The following is a 12722-nucleotide window of genomic DNA, read 5'->3' as shown; positions in this document are numbered from 1 at the left end:
TAGGTACTGTCAGTAATGTCTCAGGTATCAGAGCTCCTCTATTATAGGTACTGTCAGTAATGTCTCAGGTAACAGAGCTCCTCTATTATAGGTACTGTCAGTAATGTCTCAGGTAACAGAGCTCCTCTATTATAGGTACTGTCAGTAATGTCTCAGGTAACAGAGCTCCTCTATTATAGGTACTGTCAGTAATATCACAGGTATCAGAGCTCCTCTATTATAGGTACTGTCAGTAATGTCTCAGGTAACAGAGCTCCTCTATTATAGGTACTGTCAGTAATGTCTCAGGTAACAGAGCTCCTCTATTATAGGTACTGTCAGAAATATCACAGGTAACAGAGCTCCTCTATTATAGGTACTGTCAGTAATGTCTCAGGTATCAGAGCACCTCTATTATAGGTACTGTCAATAATGTCTCAGGTAACAGAGCTCATCTATTATAAGTACTGTCAGTAATATCATAGGTAATAGAGCTCCTCTATTATAGGTACTGTCAGTAATGTCTCAGGTAACAGAGCTCCTCTATTATAGGTACTGTCAGTAATATCACAGGTGACAGAGCACCTCTATTATAAGTACTGTCAGTAATATCACAGGTATCAGAGCACCTCTATTATAGGTACTGTCAGTAATATCACAGGTATCAGAGCTCCTCTATTATAGGTACTGTCAGTAATGTCTCAGGTAACAGAGCTCCTCTATTATAGGTACTGTCAGAAATATCACAGGTAACAGAGCTCATCTATTATAGGTACTGTCAATAATGTCTCAGGTAACAGAGCTGCTCTATTATAGTACTGTCAGTAATGTCTCAGGTAACAGAGCTCCTCTATTATAGGTACTGTCAGTAATGTCTCAGGTAACAGAGCTCCTCCACTATAGGTACTGTCAGTAATGTCTCAGGTAACAGAGCTCCTCTATTATAGGTACTGTCAGAAATGTCTCAGGTAACAGAGCTCCTCTATTATAAGTACTGTCAGTAATATCACAGGTAACAGAGATCCTCTATTATAAGTACTGTCAGTAATGTCACAGGTATCAGAGCTCCTCTATTATAAGTACTGTCAGTAATGTCACAGGTAACAGAGCTCCTCTATTATAGGTACTGTCAGTAATGTCACAGGTATCAGAGCTCCTCTATTATAAGTACTGTCAGTAATGTAACAGGTAACAGAGCTCCTCTATTATAAGTACTGTCAGTAATGTCTCAGGTAACAGAGCTCCTCTATTATAGGTACTGTCAGTAATGTCACAGGTAACAGAGCTTATCTATTATAAGTACTGTCAGTAATGTCTCAGGTATCAGAGCTCCTCTATTATAAGTACTGTCAGTAATGTCTCAGGTAACAGAGCTCCTCTATTATAGGTACTGTCAGTAATGTCTCAGGTAACAGAGCTCCTCTATTATAAATACTGTGATAATAATACCGCACTGGCAACTCAGAATGTCCCTGATGCTTCTGAGAGCAGCAAAAAGGAGCGATTGCCCATAGCAACCAATAAGATGGCGGCTCTCCTCAAGGGTGGACCAAAAAATGTCCATGCCAACAGACCGCGCCAACAAAGGACATGTTCACACTTAGCATTGACACTGTGGTAAACTATGGCAGATGTCCACTTACTGATAATACTAAAACTGCAGGCGTCCGTGCAGAAATCCAAGGATCAGCCAGATCTACTGTCGCGGATTCCATGGCGGATTTTTCCTCACAGAAACTGCTGCAAAGGCCATAGACTTGAGGAGAATGGTGATTTGTTTTCAGCAACCAATCACAGTGCAGCTTTCATTTTTCCAGAGCAGTTTAAGAAATGAAAGCTGAGCTCTGATTGGTTGCCATGGGCTACAGAGGCTTGATGAACAAGGCCCTGGATGAGGGACCCCTGTATTATGCATCCATGTTCCCTAATAGAGGCCTCTACAGACCACCAGGTATTTTAGAAGTAAGTGGTCTGTGCCGAGAAACTCAGAACAGCTCCTATGTTGGGCCATGCCTTATGGGCACATGGAGACATACGGACCTCACTGCCTGATGATTCCTAATGCAGATGTGTGAATAAGCTGGAAATGGAAGATGGTGCCTGACCGGTTGCTAGGGGCAACAACTCAATTTTGGAGTTTTATATACTGGAGGCTTCACATGACGCACACGGACCGAGCACGGATACTTTGGGGGTCATTTACAAAGACCGGAAGTTTACGCCAATCTTTATTTCCCCTTATGTTGAGGCTCAGGCCTAGTTATACATTAGGCGCACCACGGGCAGTCCGTGTGCCTGGAGTGAACACTACTCCCTGACTGATAGCCCCCGATAGGAGGAGTTTTCACTGCGCTTTTACGCCTGTTTCCAGCAAATCTGCATGTAGTTTATTTTAACTGGATCAGTACTAGAAATCTCATCCACACAAAAAAAACTATAGGGTAACATTCACAGCAAACTCTGCAACAAATCTGCAACAAAAGGGCACAGACCTTTAGGGGTTAAAACTAATGAAAAGCGCAGTCGTCAAAAAATAATAATAGCTCCCCACACAACGCGCATGTTCACGGCTTACACCTACGGTATGTTGGGGGAACCTTCATGCAGCACATTCATCCCCCATACAACACATTCATCCCCAGGGCCAGCATCAGCACCCGGCAAACCCGGGCCCACTGCCCCTAGGGGGCCCACTCAGGTCTATGCAAAGATCGCTGTACGGGGAATCCCCCAGTGTTACTGAACAGTCAGGACTCTAGTTCCCATCTGGTGGGATATCCCCAAGCATTATCAGTATGCGTATATTTAAATCTAATTTAGCTTCTATTTCTGAAATGTTTCTGCTGGGATTTCAAGAACCTTAACCACTGAGCTATGGAGCTCAATGCTAAACTGTGCTAGAAAAACCTCACAGTAGTTTCTCATGTATTAGGTATTCCTATACAGCAGAAGTCTTATTTTATATATTTTTTTTTTGTAATTGTAAAAAAAAAAAGTATGGCACAAAATAAATGTGTAATTACTAGGCTCATTGCGAGCCGAAACGTCGCTTGTGCCACCTATGGGTGAATAAACCTTTTTTCATTGAAGACATAACTGGAGTGCAGTCCGATTTCTTTGTTCCGTATCAGTGGGTAAGCACCAGTTACCATACTCGGACAGTGCACCCTCTCTACTTGTTTTCTGGCTTGGTGGTGCTGCTGGTAATTTTTTTCCATATATATATATATATATATATATAAAATCATACTTTTGATATATATGAATGCATATGTGGGAAACTACTACTGAGGTTTTTAGACATAATATATGTTCAGCAGGTTAACATGAAGCTCTGTAGCCCAGTGGTTAAGGTTCTTGACTTTAATGTAGAAGGCTGTTAGTTTGAATCCCAGCATAATCATTTTAAAAATAGAGGCTAAATACAACTTAGACATACCAACTTTTTTAATTTGTGTAACAATTTTTTGTTGGGAAAGGTGGCAACCCTAACAGAACCCCTGCAGCACATTCATCCTCCATACAGTACATTCATCCTCCGTGCAGCACATTCATCCTCCGTGCAGCACATTCATCCTCCCATGCAGCACATTCATCCCCCATGCAGCACATTCATCCTCAATACACCACATTCATCCTCCATACAGCACATTCATCCTCCATGCAGCACATTCATCCTCCATGCAGCACATTCATCCTCCATGCAGCACATTTATCCTCCATGCAGCACATTCATGCTCTATACAGCACATTCATCCTCCATGCAGCACATTCATCCTCCATGCAGCACATTCATCCTCCATGCAGCACATTTATCCTCCATACAGCACATTCATCCTCCATGCAGCACATTCATCCTCCATGCAGCACATTCATGCTCTATACAGCACATTACTCTTCTATACAGCACATTTATCCTCCATGCAGCACATTTATCCTCCATGCAGCACATTCATGCTCTATACAGCACATTCATCCTCCGTGCAGCACATTCATCCTCCGTGCAGCACATTCATCCCCCATGGAGCACATTCATCCTCCATGCAGCACATTCATCCTCCATGCAGCACATTCATCCTCCATGCAGCACATTCATCCTCCATGCAGCACATTTATCCTCCATGCAGCACATTCATGCTCTATACAGCACATTCATCCTCCATGCAGCACATTCATGCTCTATACAGCACATTACTCTTCTATACAGCACATTTATCCTCCATACAGCACATTCATCCTCCGTGCAGTACATTCATCCTCCATGCAGCACATTCATCCTCCATGCAGCACATTTATCCTCCATACAGGACATTCATGCTCTATACAGCACATTCATCCTCCATACAGCACATTCATCCTCCATGCAGCACATTCATCCTCCATGCAGCACATTCATGCTCTATACAGCACATTACTCTTCGATACAGCACATTTATCCTCCAGGCAGCACATTTATCCTCCAGGCAGCACATTCAAACCCATGCAGTAAGTTTCTGACAAATCTTTACGTAAAGGGTTAAATAATAAAGAAATCCTCTGAATTCTCTTTTGCTGCTCATACACTTTCCTCCCATCCCCCAATAAACACGCAAACTGAGCTCAGCCGAGTGCGTATGTGTTCTGAATGGCGAGAGGGAAGTAAAGGGCCATTATTGGGAATGATTGTGATATACCCACCTGTACGGAGCCTGATCTCCTGATCCCTATGTTGCACCCAGGAAAATAAAGCTACAGCCACACATCCCAGAAATGCTGCAGATTTTCCATGTAGATTAACGTATGGAAAATCTGCGAAATACAGAAGCAGCAAAGTGAATGGAGTTTTACAAACTGATGCAGAAAGAGCTCGGATTTGTTGTGGGTTTTTATAGCGTTGTAGACTTTTCTGTGGATTACCCGCAGATTCGCATCAACATCCACATGCGGGAAATCGTCTAAAATTAAAAAAATGCAGTATACTCGTCTACTGATTGGTCCTGCACCGGTTTTCCAGCGATGTCGGCTGCAGTGGTTACATGGGTCGACACGTCATCGCTGGAGACAGGTAAACAGAGACCATGGAAATGCCACCTGCCGAGCGCCAGGGGATTGGTTGGTGGGTGAAATCTGCAGGGTAAATTACTTATCTTGTTGCAGATTTGAAATTCCTACCACAGGTCAATACTCTGTACTTTGCAGATTCTTTTTTGCATCATGTGAATGAGATTTCTTAGGGAACTTTCACACTAGCGTTTTTCTTTTCCGGCATTGAGTTCCGTCCTAGGGGCTCAATGCCGGAAAAGAACTGATCAGTTTTATCCTAATGCATTCTGAATGGAGAGCAATCCGTTCAGGATGCATCAGGATGTCTTCAGTTCAGTCTTTTTGACTTTTCAGGATGGAGATAATACTGCAGCATGATGCGGTTTTATCTCCGTCCAAAATTCCGGAACACTTGCTGGAATGCCAGATCCGGCATTAATTTACATTGAGGTATTTTTAATGCCGGATCTGCAGACCTTTAAAAATGTGGGAAAAAAAATAGAAACGGACAGACGGATCCGTTCTTGCAATGCATTTGTGAGACGGATCCGGAGCCGTCTACAAATGCTGTCCGTTTGCATGCAGATTGCCTGATCCGGCAGGCAGTTCCGGCGACGGAACTGCTTGCCGGATCACTCTGCCACAAGTGTGAAAGTAGCCTTAGGCTACGTCTACACGACGACATTTGTCGCACGACATTTTGTTGCACTAATGTCGCGCGACAATTTTTATAATGGCAGTCTATGGTGTCGCACTGCAACATGCAACATGCTGCGACTGCGATGCAACAGTCTCAGAAAATCCATTTGATAGGCATGTTGCATGTTGCAGTGCGACACCATAGACTGCCATTATAAAAATTGTCGCGCGACATTAGTGCAACAAAATGTTGCGCTACAAATGTTGCAGTGTAGTTGTGCCCTATCTGAGTCGCGCAACAAATGTCGTCGTGTAGACGTAGCCTAAGTCTCTTCCACTTTGCTGGGGCTGGAAAATGCAGAGGATTTTCCACATGGAGCAAATCCAGCGGGAATACAAAATACAGAAGCCGCCCGTGTGCCTTTCGCAATTTGCGGAATGGAACGGGCGGCCATTGATATAACTGCCTATTCTTGTCCGTTTTTGCGGGGGCCGCGGAACGGAGCAAAGGATGCGGACAGCACACGGAGTGCTGTCCGCATCTTTTGCGGCCCCATTGAAGTAAATGGGTCCGCGCCCGAGCCGCACAATGTGCGGCTCGGACGCGGACCAAAACAACGCCCGTGTGCATTAGGCCTAATTTTGTATTATTTTCCCTATGGGTGTCTCCTGGGGTTATATCTCCGCTCAGATGACAGCAGGCATGTTGGTGTCTGGCCACGAGTAGAAATGAGCGGCCACCAGCTATATTTAGCCAGACGTTAATGGCAGCCTTTGCCATCTAGTCTCTTATTTTCTTCATATGTTTTCACCACACTAAAGACGAGTAACAAGCTCTACATGGGAGATGCTGGGAGTGGTTGTTGGGTAGAACAATCTTGTATTACTTGTAGCCAAAACCTTTAATGATGGCTGAAGATGAGGTGACCCCCACCGCTGGGATCAAAGATCTGCCCTGCAATCCTGCCAGATAGTAACCCTGCCATACATTACAAACAGTGTCCGACTGGGGTGCCTAGGGACCACCAGTAAAATTCATTTTGGGATTTTTTGTAAACATGCAAATACCACCTGCTCACACAGCGGAAGCAGCAGGACGCTACAGGATGATGGATTATGGGGGTCCCTGTAGAGACCTTCAGAGGTCAGGTCAGCATCGGCTGGTATCTGCATGTCGGTGCCATGGGCCACTTGTGCAGGGGATGGCGGATTCACTTATCCCCCTGTGGGCCAGTCCGAGCTGATTACAAAGCTACATGATCTATGTCATAAAGGATTCTTTTTTATTTCCCCTGGTTCTAAGAAATGTTCTACAGATTCACATAAAAGGACATCTAAACATAATAAAATACATAAAAGTAGAAAAAGAAAAAATAAATCACAATAGTCATTAAGGGCAAGTTCATATCAGCACTATAATATCTGTTATTCTACTCCATTATAGGAGCAGAACAATGAAAATAACTGAAGCCCTGGATTCAGCACATAACTGACAGGAACAGACCCAAGCAGATTCCACTGACTTTAACCACCTCAGCCCCCAGTGCTTAAACACCCTGAAAGACCAGGCCACTTTTTACACTTCTGACCTACACTACTTTCACCGTTTATTGCTCGGTCATGCAACTTACCACCCAAATGAATTTTACCTCCTTTTCTTCTCACTAATAGAGCTTTCATTTGGTGGTATTTCATTGCTGCTGACATTTTTACTTTTTTTGTTATTAATCGAAATTTAACGATTTTTTTTGCAAAAAAATGACATTTTTCACTTTCAGTTGTAAAATTTAGCAAAAAAAACGAGATCCATACATAAATTTTGCTCTAAATTTATTGTTCTACATGTCTTTGATAAAAAAAAAATGTTTGGGTAAAAAAAAAAAATGGTTTGGGTAAAAGTTATAGCGTTTACAAACTATGGTACAAAAATGTGAATTTCCGCTTTTTGCAGCAGCTCTGACTTTCTGAGCACCTGTCATGTTTCCTGAGGTTCTACAATGCCCAGACAGTACAAACACCCCACAAATGACCCCATTTCGGAAAGTAGACACCCTAAGGTATTCGCTGATGGGCATAGTGAGTTCATAGAACTTTTTATTTTTTGTCACAAGTTAGCGGAAAATTATGATTTTTTTTTTTTTTTTCTTACAAAGTCTCATATTCCACTAACTTGTGACAAAAAAATAAAAAGTTCTATGAACTCACTATGCCCCTCACGGAATACCTTGGGGTGTCTTCTTTCCAAAATGGGGTCACTTGTGGGGTAGTTATACTGCCCCGGCATTCTAGGGGCCCAAATGTGTGGTAAGGAGTTTGAAATCAAATTCTGTAAAAACTGACCAGTGAAATCCGAAAGGTGCTCTTTGGAATATGGGCCCCTTTGCCCACCTAGGCTGCAAAAAAGTGTCACACATCTGGTATCTCCGTACTCAGGAGAAGTTGGGGAATGTGTTTTGTGGTGTCATTTTACATATACCCATGCTGGGTGAGAGAAATATCTTGGCAAAAGACAACTTTTCCAATTTTTTTTATACAAAGTTGGCGTTTGACCAAGATATTTATCTCACCCAGCATGGGTATATGTAAAAAGACACCCCAAAACACATTCCTCAACTTCTCCTGAATACAGAGATACCAGATGTGTGACACTTTTTTGCAGCCTAGGTGGGCAAAGGGGCCCATATTCCAAAGAGCACCTTTCGGATTTCACTGGTCATTTTTTACAGAATTTGATTTCAAACTCCTTACCACACATTTGGGCCCCTAGAATGCCAGGGCAGTATAACTACCCCACAAGTGACCCCATTTTGGAAAGAAGACACCCCAAGGTATTCCGTGAGGGGCATAGTGAGTTCATGGAAGTTTTTATTTTTTGTCACAAGTTAGTGGAATATGAGACTTTGTATGAAAAAAAAATCAAAAAAAAAAATCATCATTTTCCACTAACTTGTGACAAAAAATAAAAAATTCTAGGAACTCGCCATGCCCCTCACGGAATACCTTGGGGTGTCTTCTTTCCAAAATGGGGTCACTTGTGGGGTAGTTATACTGCCCTGGCATTCTAGGGGCCCAAATGTGTGGTAAGGAGTTTGAAATCAAATTCTGTAAAAACTGACCAGTGAAATCCGAAAGGTGCTCTTTGGAATATGGGCCCCTTTGCCCACCTAGGCTGCAAAAAAGTGTCACACATCTGGTATCTCCGTACTCAGGAGAAGTTGGGGAATGTGTTTTGGGGTGTCATTTTACATATACCCATGCTGGGTGAGAGAAATATCTTGGCAAAAGACAACTTTTCCCATTTTTTTATACAAAGTTGGCATTTGACCAAGATATTTATCTCACCCAGCATGGGTATATGTAAAAAGACACCCCAAAACACATTCCTCAACTTCTCCTGAATACAGAGATACCAGATGTGTGACACTTTTTTGCAGCCTAGGTGGGCAAAGGGGCCCATATTCCAAAGAGCACCTTTCGGATTTCACAGGCCATTTTTTACAGAATTTGATTTCAAACTCCTTACCACACATTTGGGCCCCTAGAATGCCAGGGCAGTATAACTACCCCACAAGTGACCCCATTTTGGAAAGAAGAGACCCCAAGGTATTCGCTGATAGGCATAGTGAGTTCATGGAAGTTTTTATTTTTTGTCACAAGTTAGTGGAATATGAGACTTTGTATAAAAAAAAAAAAAAAAAAATCATAATTTTCCACTAACTTGTGACAAAAAAAAAAAAATTCTAGGAACTTGCCATGCCCCTCACGGATTACCTTGGGGTGTCTTCTTTCCAAAATGGGGTCACTTGTGGGGTAGTTATACTGCCCTGGCATTTTCCAGGGGCCCTAATGTGTGGTAAGTAGGTAAATGACCTGTGAAATCCGAAAGGTGCTCTTTGGAATGTGGGCCCCTTTGCCCACCTAGGCTGCAAAAAAGTGTCACACATCTGGTATCGCCGTATTCAGGAGAAGTTGGGGAATGTGTTTTGGGGTGTCATTTTACATATACCCATGCTGGGTGAGATAAATATCTTGGTCAAATGCCAACTTTGTATAAAAAAAATGGGAAAAGTTGTCTTTTGCCAAGATATTTCTCTCACCCAGCATGGGTATATGTAAAATGACACCCCAAAACACATTCCCCAACTTCTCCTGAGTACGGAGATACCACATGTGTGGCACTTTTTTGCAGCCTAGATGCGCAAAGGGGCCGACATTCCTTTTATGAGGGCATTTTTAGACATTTGGATCCCAGACTTCTTCTCACACTTTAGGGCCCCTAGAATGCCAGGGCAGTATAAATACCCCACATGTGACCCCATTTTGGAAAGAAGACACCCCAAGGTATTCAATGAGGGGCATGGCGAGTTCATAGAAATTTTTTTTTTTTTGGCACAAGTTAGCGGAAATTGATTTTATTTATTTTTTTCTCACAAAGTCTCCCTTTCCGCTAACTTGGGACAAAAATTTCAATCTTTCATGGACTCAATATGCCCCTCACGGAATACCTTGGGGTGTCTTCTTTCCGAAATGGGGTCACATGTGGGGTATTTATACTGCCCTGGCATTCTAGGGGCCCTAAAGCGTGAGAAGAAGTCTGGAATATAAATGTCTAAAAAATTTTACGCATTTGGATTCCGTGAGGGGTATGGTGAGTTCATGTGAGATTTTATTTTTTGACACAAGTTAGTGGAATATGAGACTTTGTAAGAAAAAAATAATAATTTCCGCTAACTTGGGCCAAAAAAATGTCTGAATGGAGCCTTACAGGGGGGTGATCAATGACAGGGGGGTGATCAATGACAGGGGGCTGATCAATGACAGGGGGGTGATCAGGGAGTCTATATGGGGTGATCACCACAGTCATTGATCACGCCCCTGTAAGGCTCCATTCAGATGTCCGTATGCGTTTTGCGGATCCGATCCATCTATCAGTGGATCCGTAAAAATCATGCGGACATCTGAATGGAGCTTTACAGGGGTGTGATCAATGACAGGGGGGTAATCAATGACAGGGGGGTGATCAGGGAGTCTATATGGGGTAATCACCACAGTCATTGATCACGCCCCTGTAAGGCTTTATTCAGACGTCCGTATGCGTTTTGCGGATCCGATCCATCTATCAGTGGATCCGTAAAAATCATGCGGACATCTGAATGGAGCTTTACAGGGGGGTGATCAGGGAGTCTATATGGGGTGATCACCACAGTCATTGATCACGTCCCTGTAAGGCTCCATTCAGATGTCCGTATGCGTTTTGCGGATCCGATCCATCTATCAGTGGATCCGTAAAAATCATGCGGACATCTGAATGGAGCTTTACAGGGGTGTGATCAATGACAGGGGGGTAATCAATGACAGGGGGGTGATCAGGGAGTCTATATGGGGTGATCACCACAGTCATTGATCACGCCCCTGTAAGGCTTCATTCAGACGTCCGTATGCGTTTTGCGGATCCGATCCATCTATCAGTGGATCCGTAAAAATCATGCGGACATCTGAATGGAGCTTTACAGGGGTGTGATCAATGACAGGGGGGTAATCAATGACAGGGGGGTGATCAGGGAGTCTATATGGGGTGATTAGGGGTGATCAGGGGCTAATAAGGGGTTAATAAGTGACCGGGGGGGGGGGGTGTAGTGTAGTATAGTGGTGCTTGGTGCTACTTTACTGAGCTACCTGTGTCCTCTGGTGGTCGATCCAAACAAAGGGGACCACCAGAGGACCAGGTAGCAGGTATATTAGACGCTGTTATCAAAACAGCATCTAATATACCTGTTAGGGGTTAAAAAAAACACATCTCCAGCCTGCCAGCGAACGATCGCCGCTGGCAGGCTGGAGATCAACTCTCTTACCTTCCGTTCCTGTGAGCGCGCGCGCCTGTGTGCGCGCGTTCACAGGAAATCCCGGCTCACTCGAGATGACGCGTATATGCGTCGCTGAGCGCAGGGCTGCCACCTCCGGAACGCGAATCTGCGTTAGGCGGTCCGGAGGTGGTTAATGGGATCTGCTCAGGAGAATGTTTTTTTTAGCTGGGAAAAAAGTCCTGCATGCAGGACTTCTCTCTGCAATTTTTGACAAACTCTGTGATGGAGCCTTCAAGATGTGAACAAGCCCTAATGGTGTCATTTATCAAACTGGTGTAAAGCAGAACTGGCTTAGTTGCCCATAGGAACCAATCAGATTCCACCTTTCATTTCCCAAAAGAGCTGTCAAAAATGAAAGGTGGAATCTGATTGGTTGCTATGGGCAACTAAGCCAGTTCTACTTTACACCAGTTTGATAAATGACCCCATAAGTTTGTACCTACAACATTCTGAAACTGAAAGTAAATAGAATCCAACTAAGGGGTTCTCCAGGAATTTAATATTGACGACCTACCCTCAGGATAGGTCATCAGCATCTTATCAGCTGAGGTCCGACTGCCGAGACCCCCTCCGATCTGCTGTTTGAATAAGCTGCGGAGCTGCGGTGAGCGATGTGGTCTCGTCACAAATTGCAAAGCACAGCGCTGTCTCTTGGATAGTGGCGGTGCTCAGTATTGCACTTCAGTCCCCTTCACTTGAATGGGACTGAGCTGCGCCTAGGCCAAGTGACCCCTAAACGTGACATCACATGGCCTAGGGTAAGCTGCGAGAAGAACGCAGTGCTTACAGAATAGGGTAGGTCACCAGTTAAAAAGTGTTGGAAAACCCTCTTTAATTAGGTGTATTCCAGATTGAACAAATGCAAAGTTGCAAAAAAAATTTGCCAACTGATTCTAGTGAGTGGCGTAAAAACTGGAGTAACATCTTTAAATAAACGTGCTATTCTTAATGATGCGCCAAAGTCACCAAACAACGTGCAAGACTTGTTAAATGCAGCGCAAATGACAGCAATGCAGACTCAAGCCAACTAAGGTCCCTTTCACACGAGCAAGTTTTCCGCGCGGGTGCAATGCGTGACGTGAACGCATAGCACCCGCACTGAATCCTGACCCATTCATTTCAAGGGGTCTGTGTACATGAGCGTTGTTTTCCACGCATCAGTTCTGCGTTGCGTGAAAATCGCAACATGTTCTATATTCTGCGTTTTTTTTCACGCAG

Source organism: Bufo bufo, chromosome 10, assembly GCF_905171765.1.
Source record: "Bufo bufo chromosome 10, aBufBuf1.1, whole genome shotgun sequence".
In the NCBI taxonomy this organism is placed as follows: domain Eukaryota; kingdom Metazoa; phylum Chordata; class Amphibia; order Anura; family Bufonidae; genus Bufo; species Bufo bufo.
Note: the sequence above shows the minus strand (reverse complement) of the source record.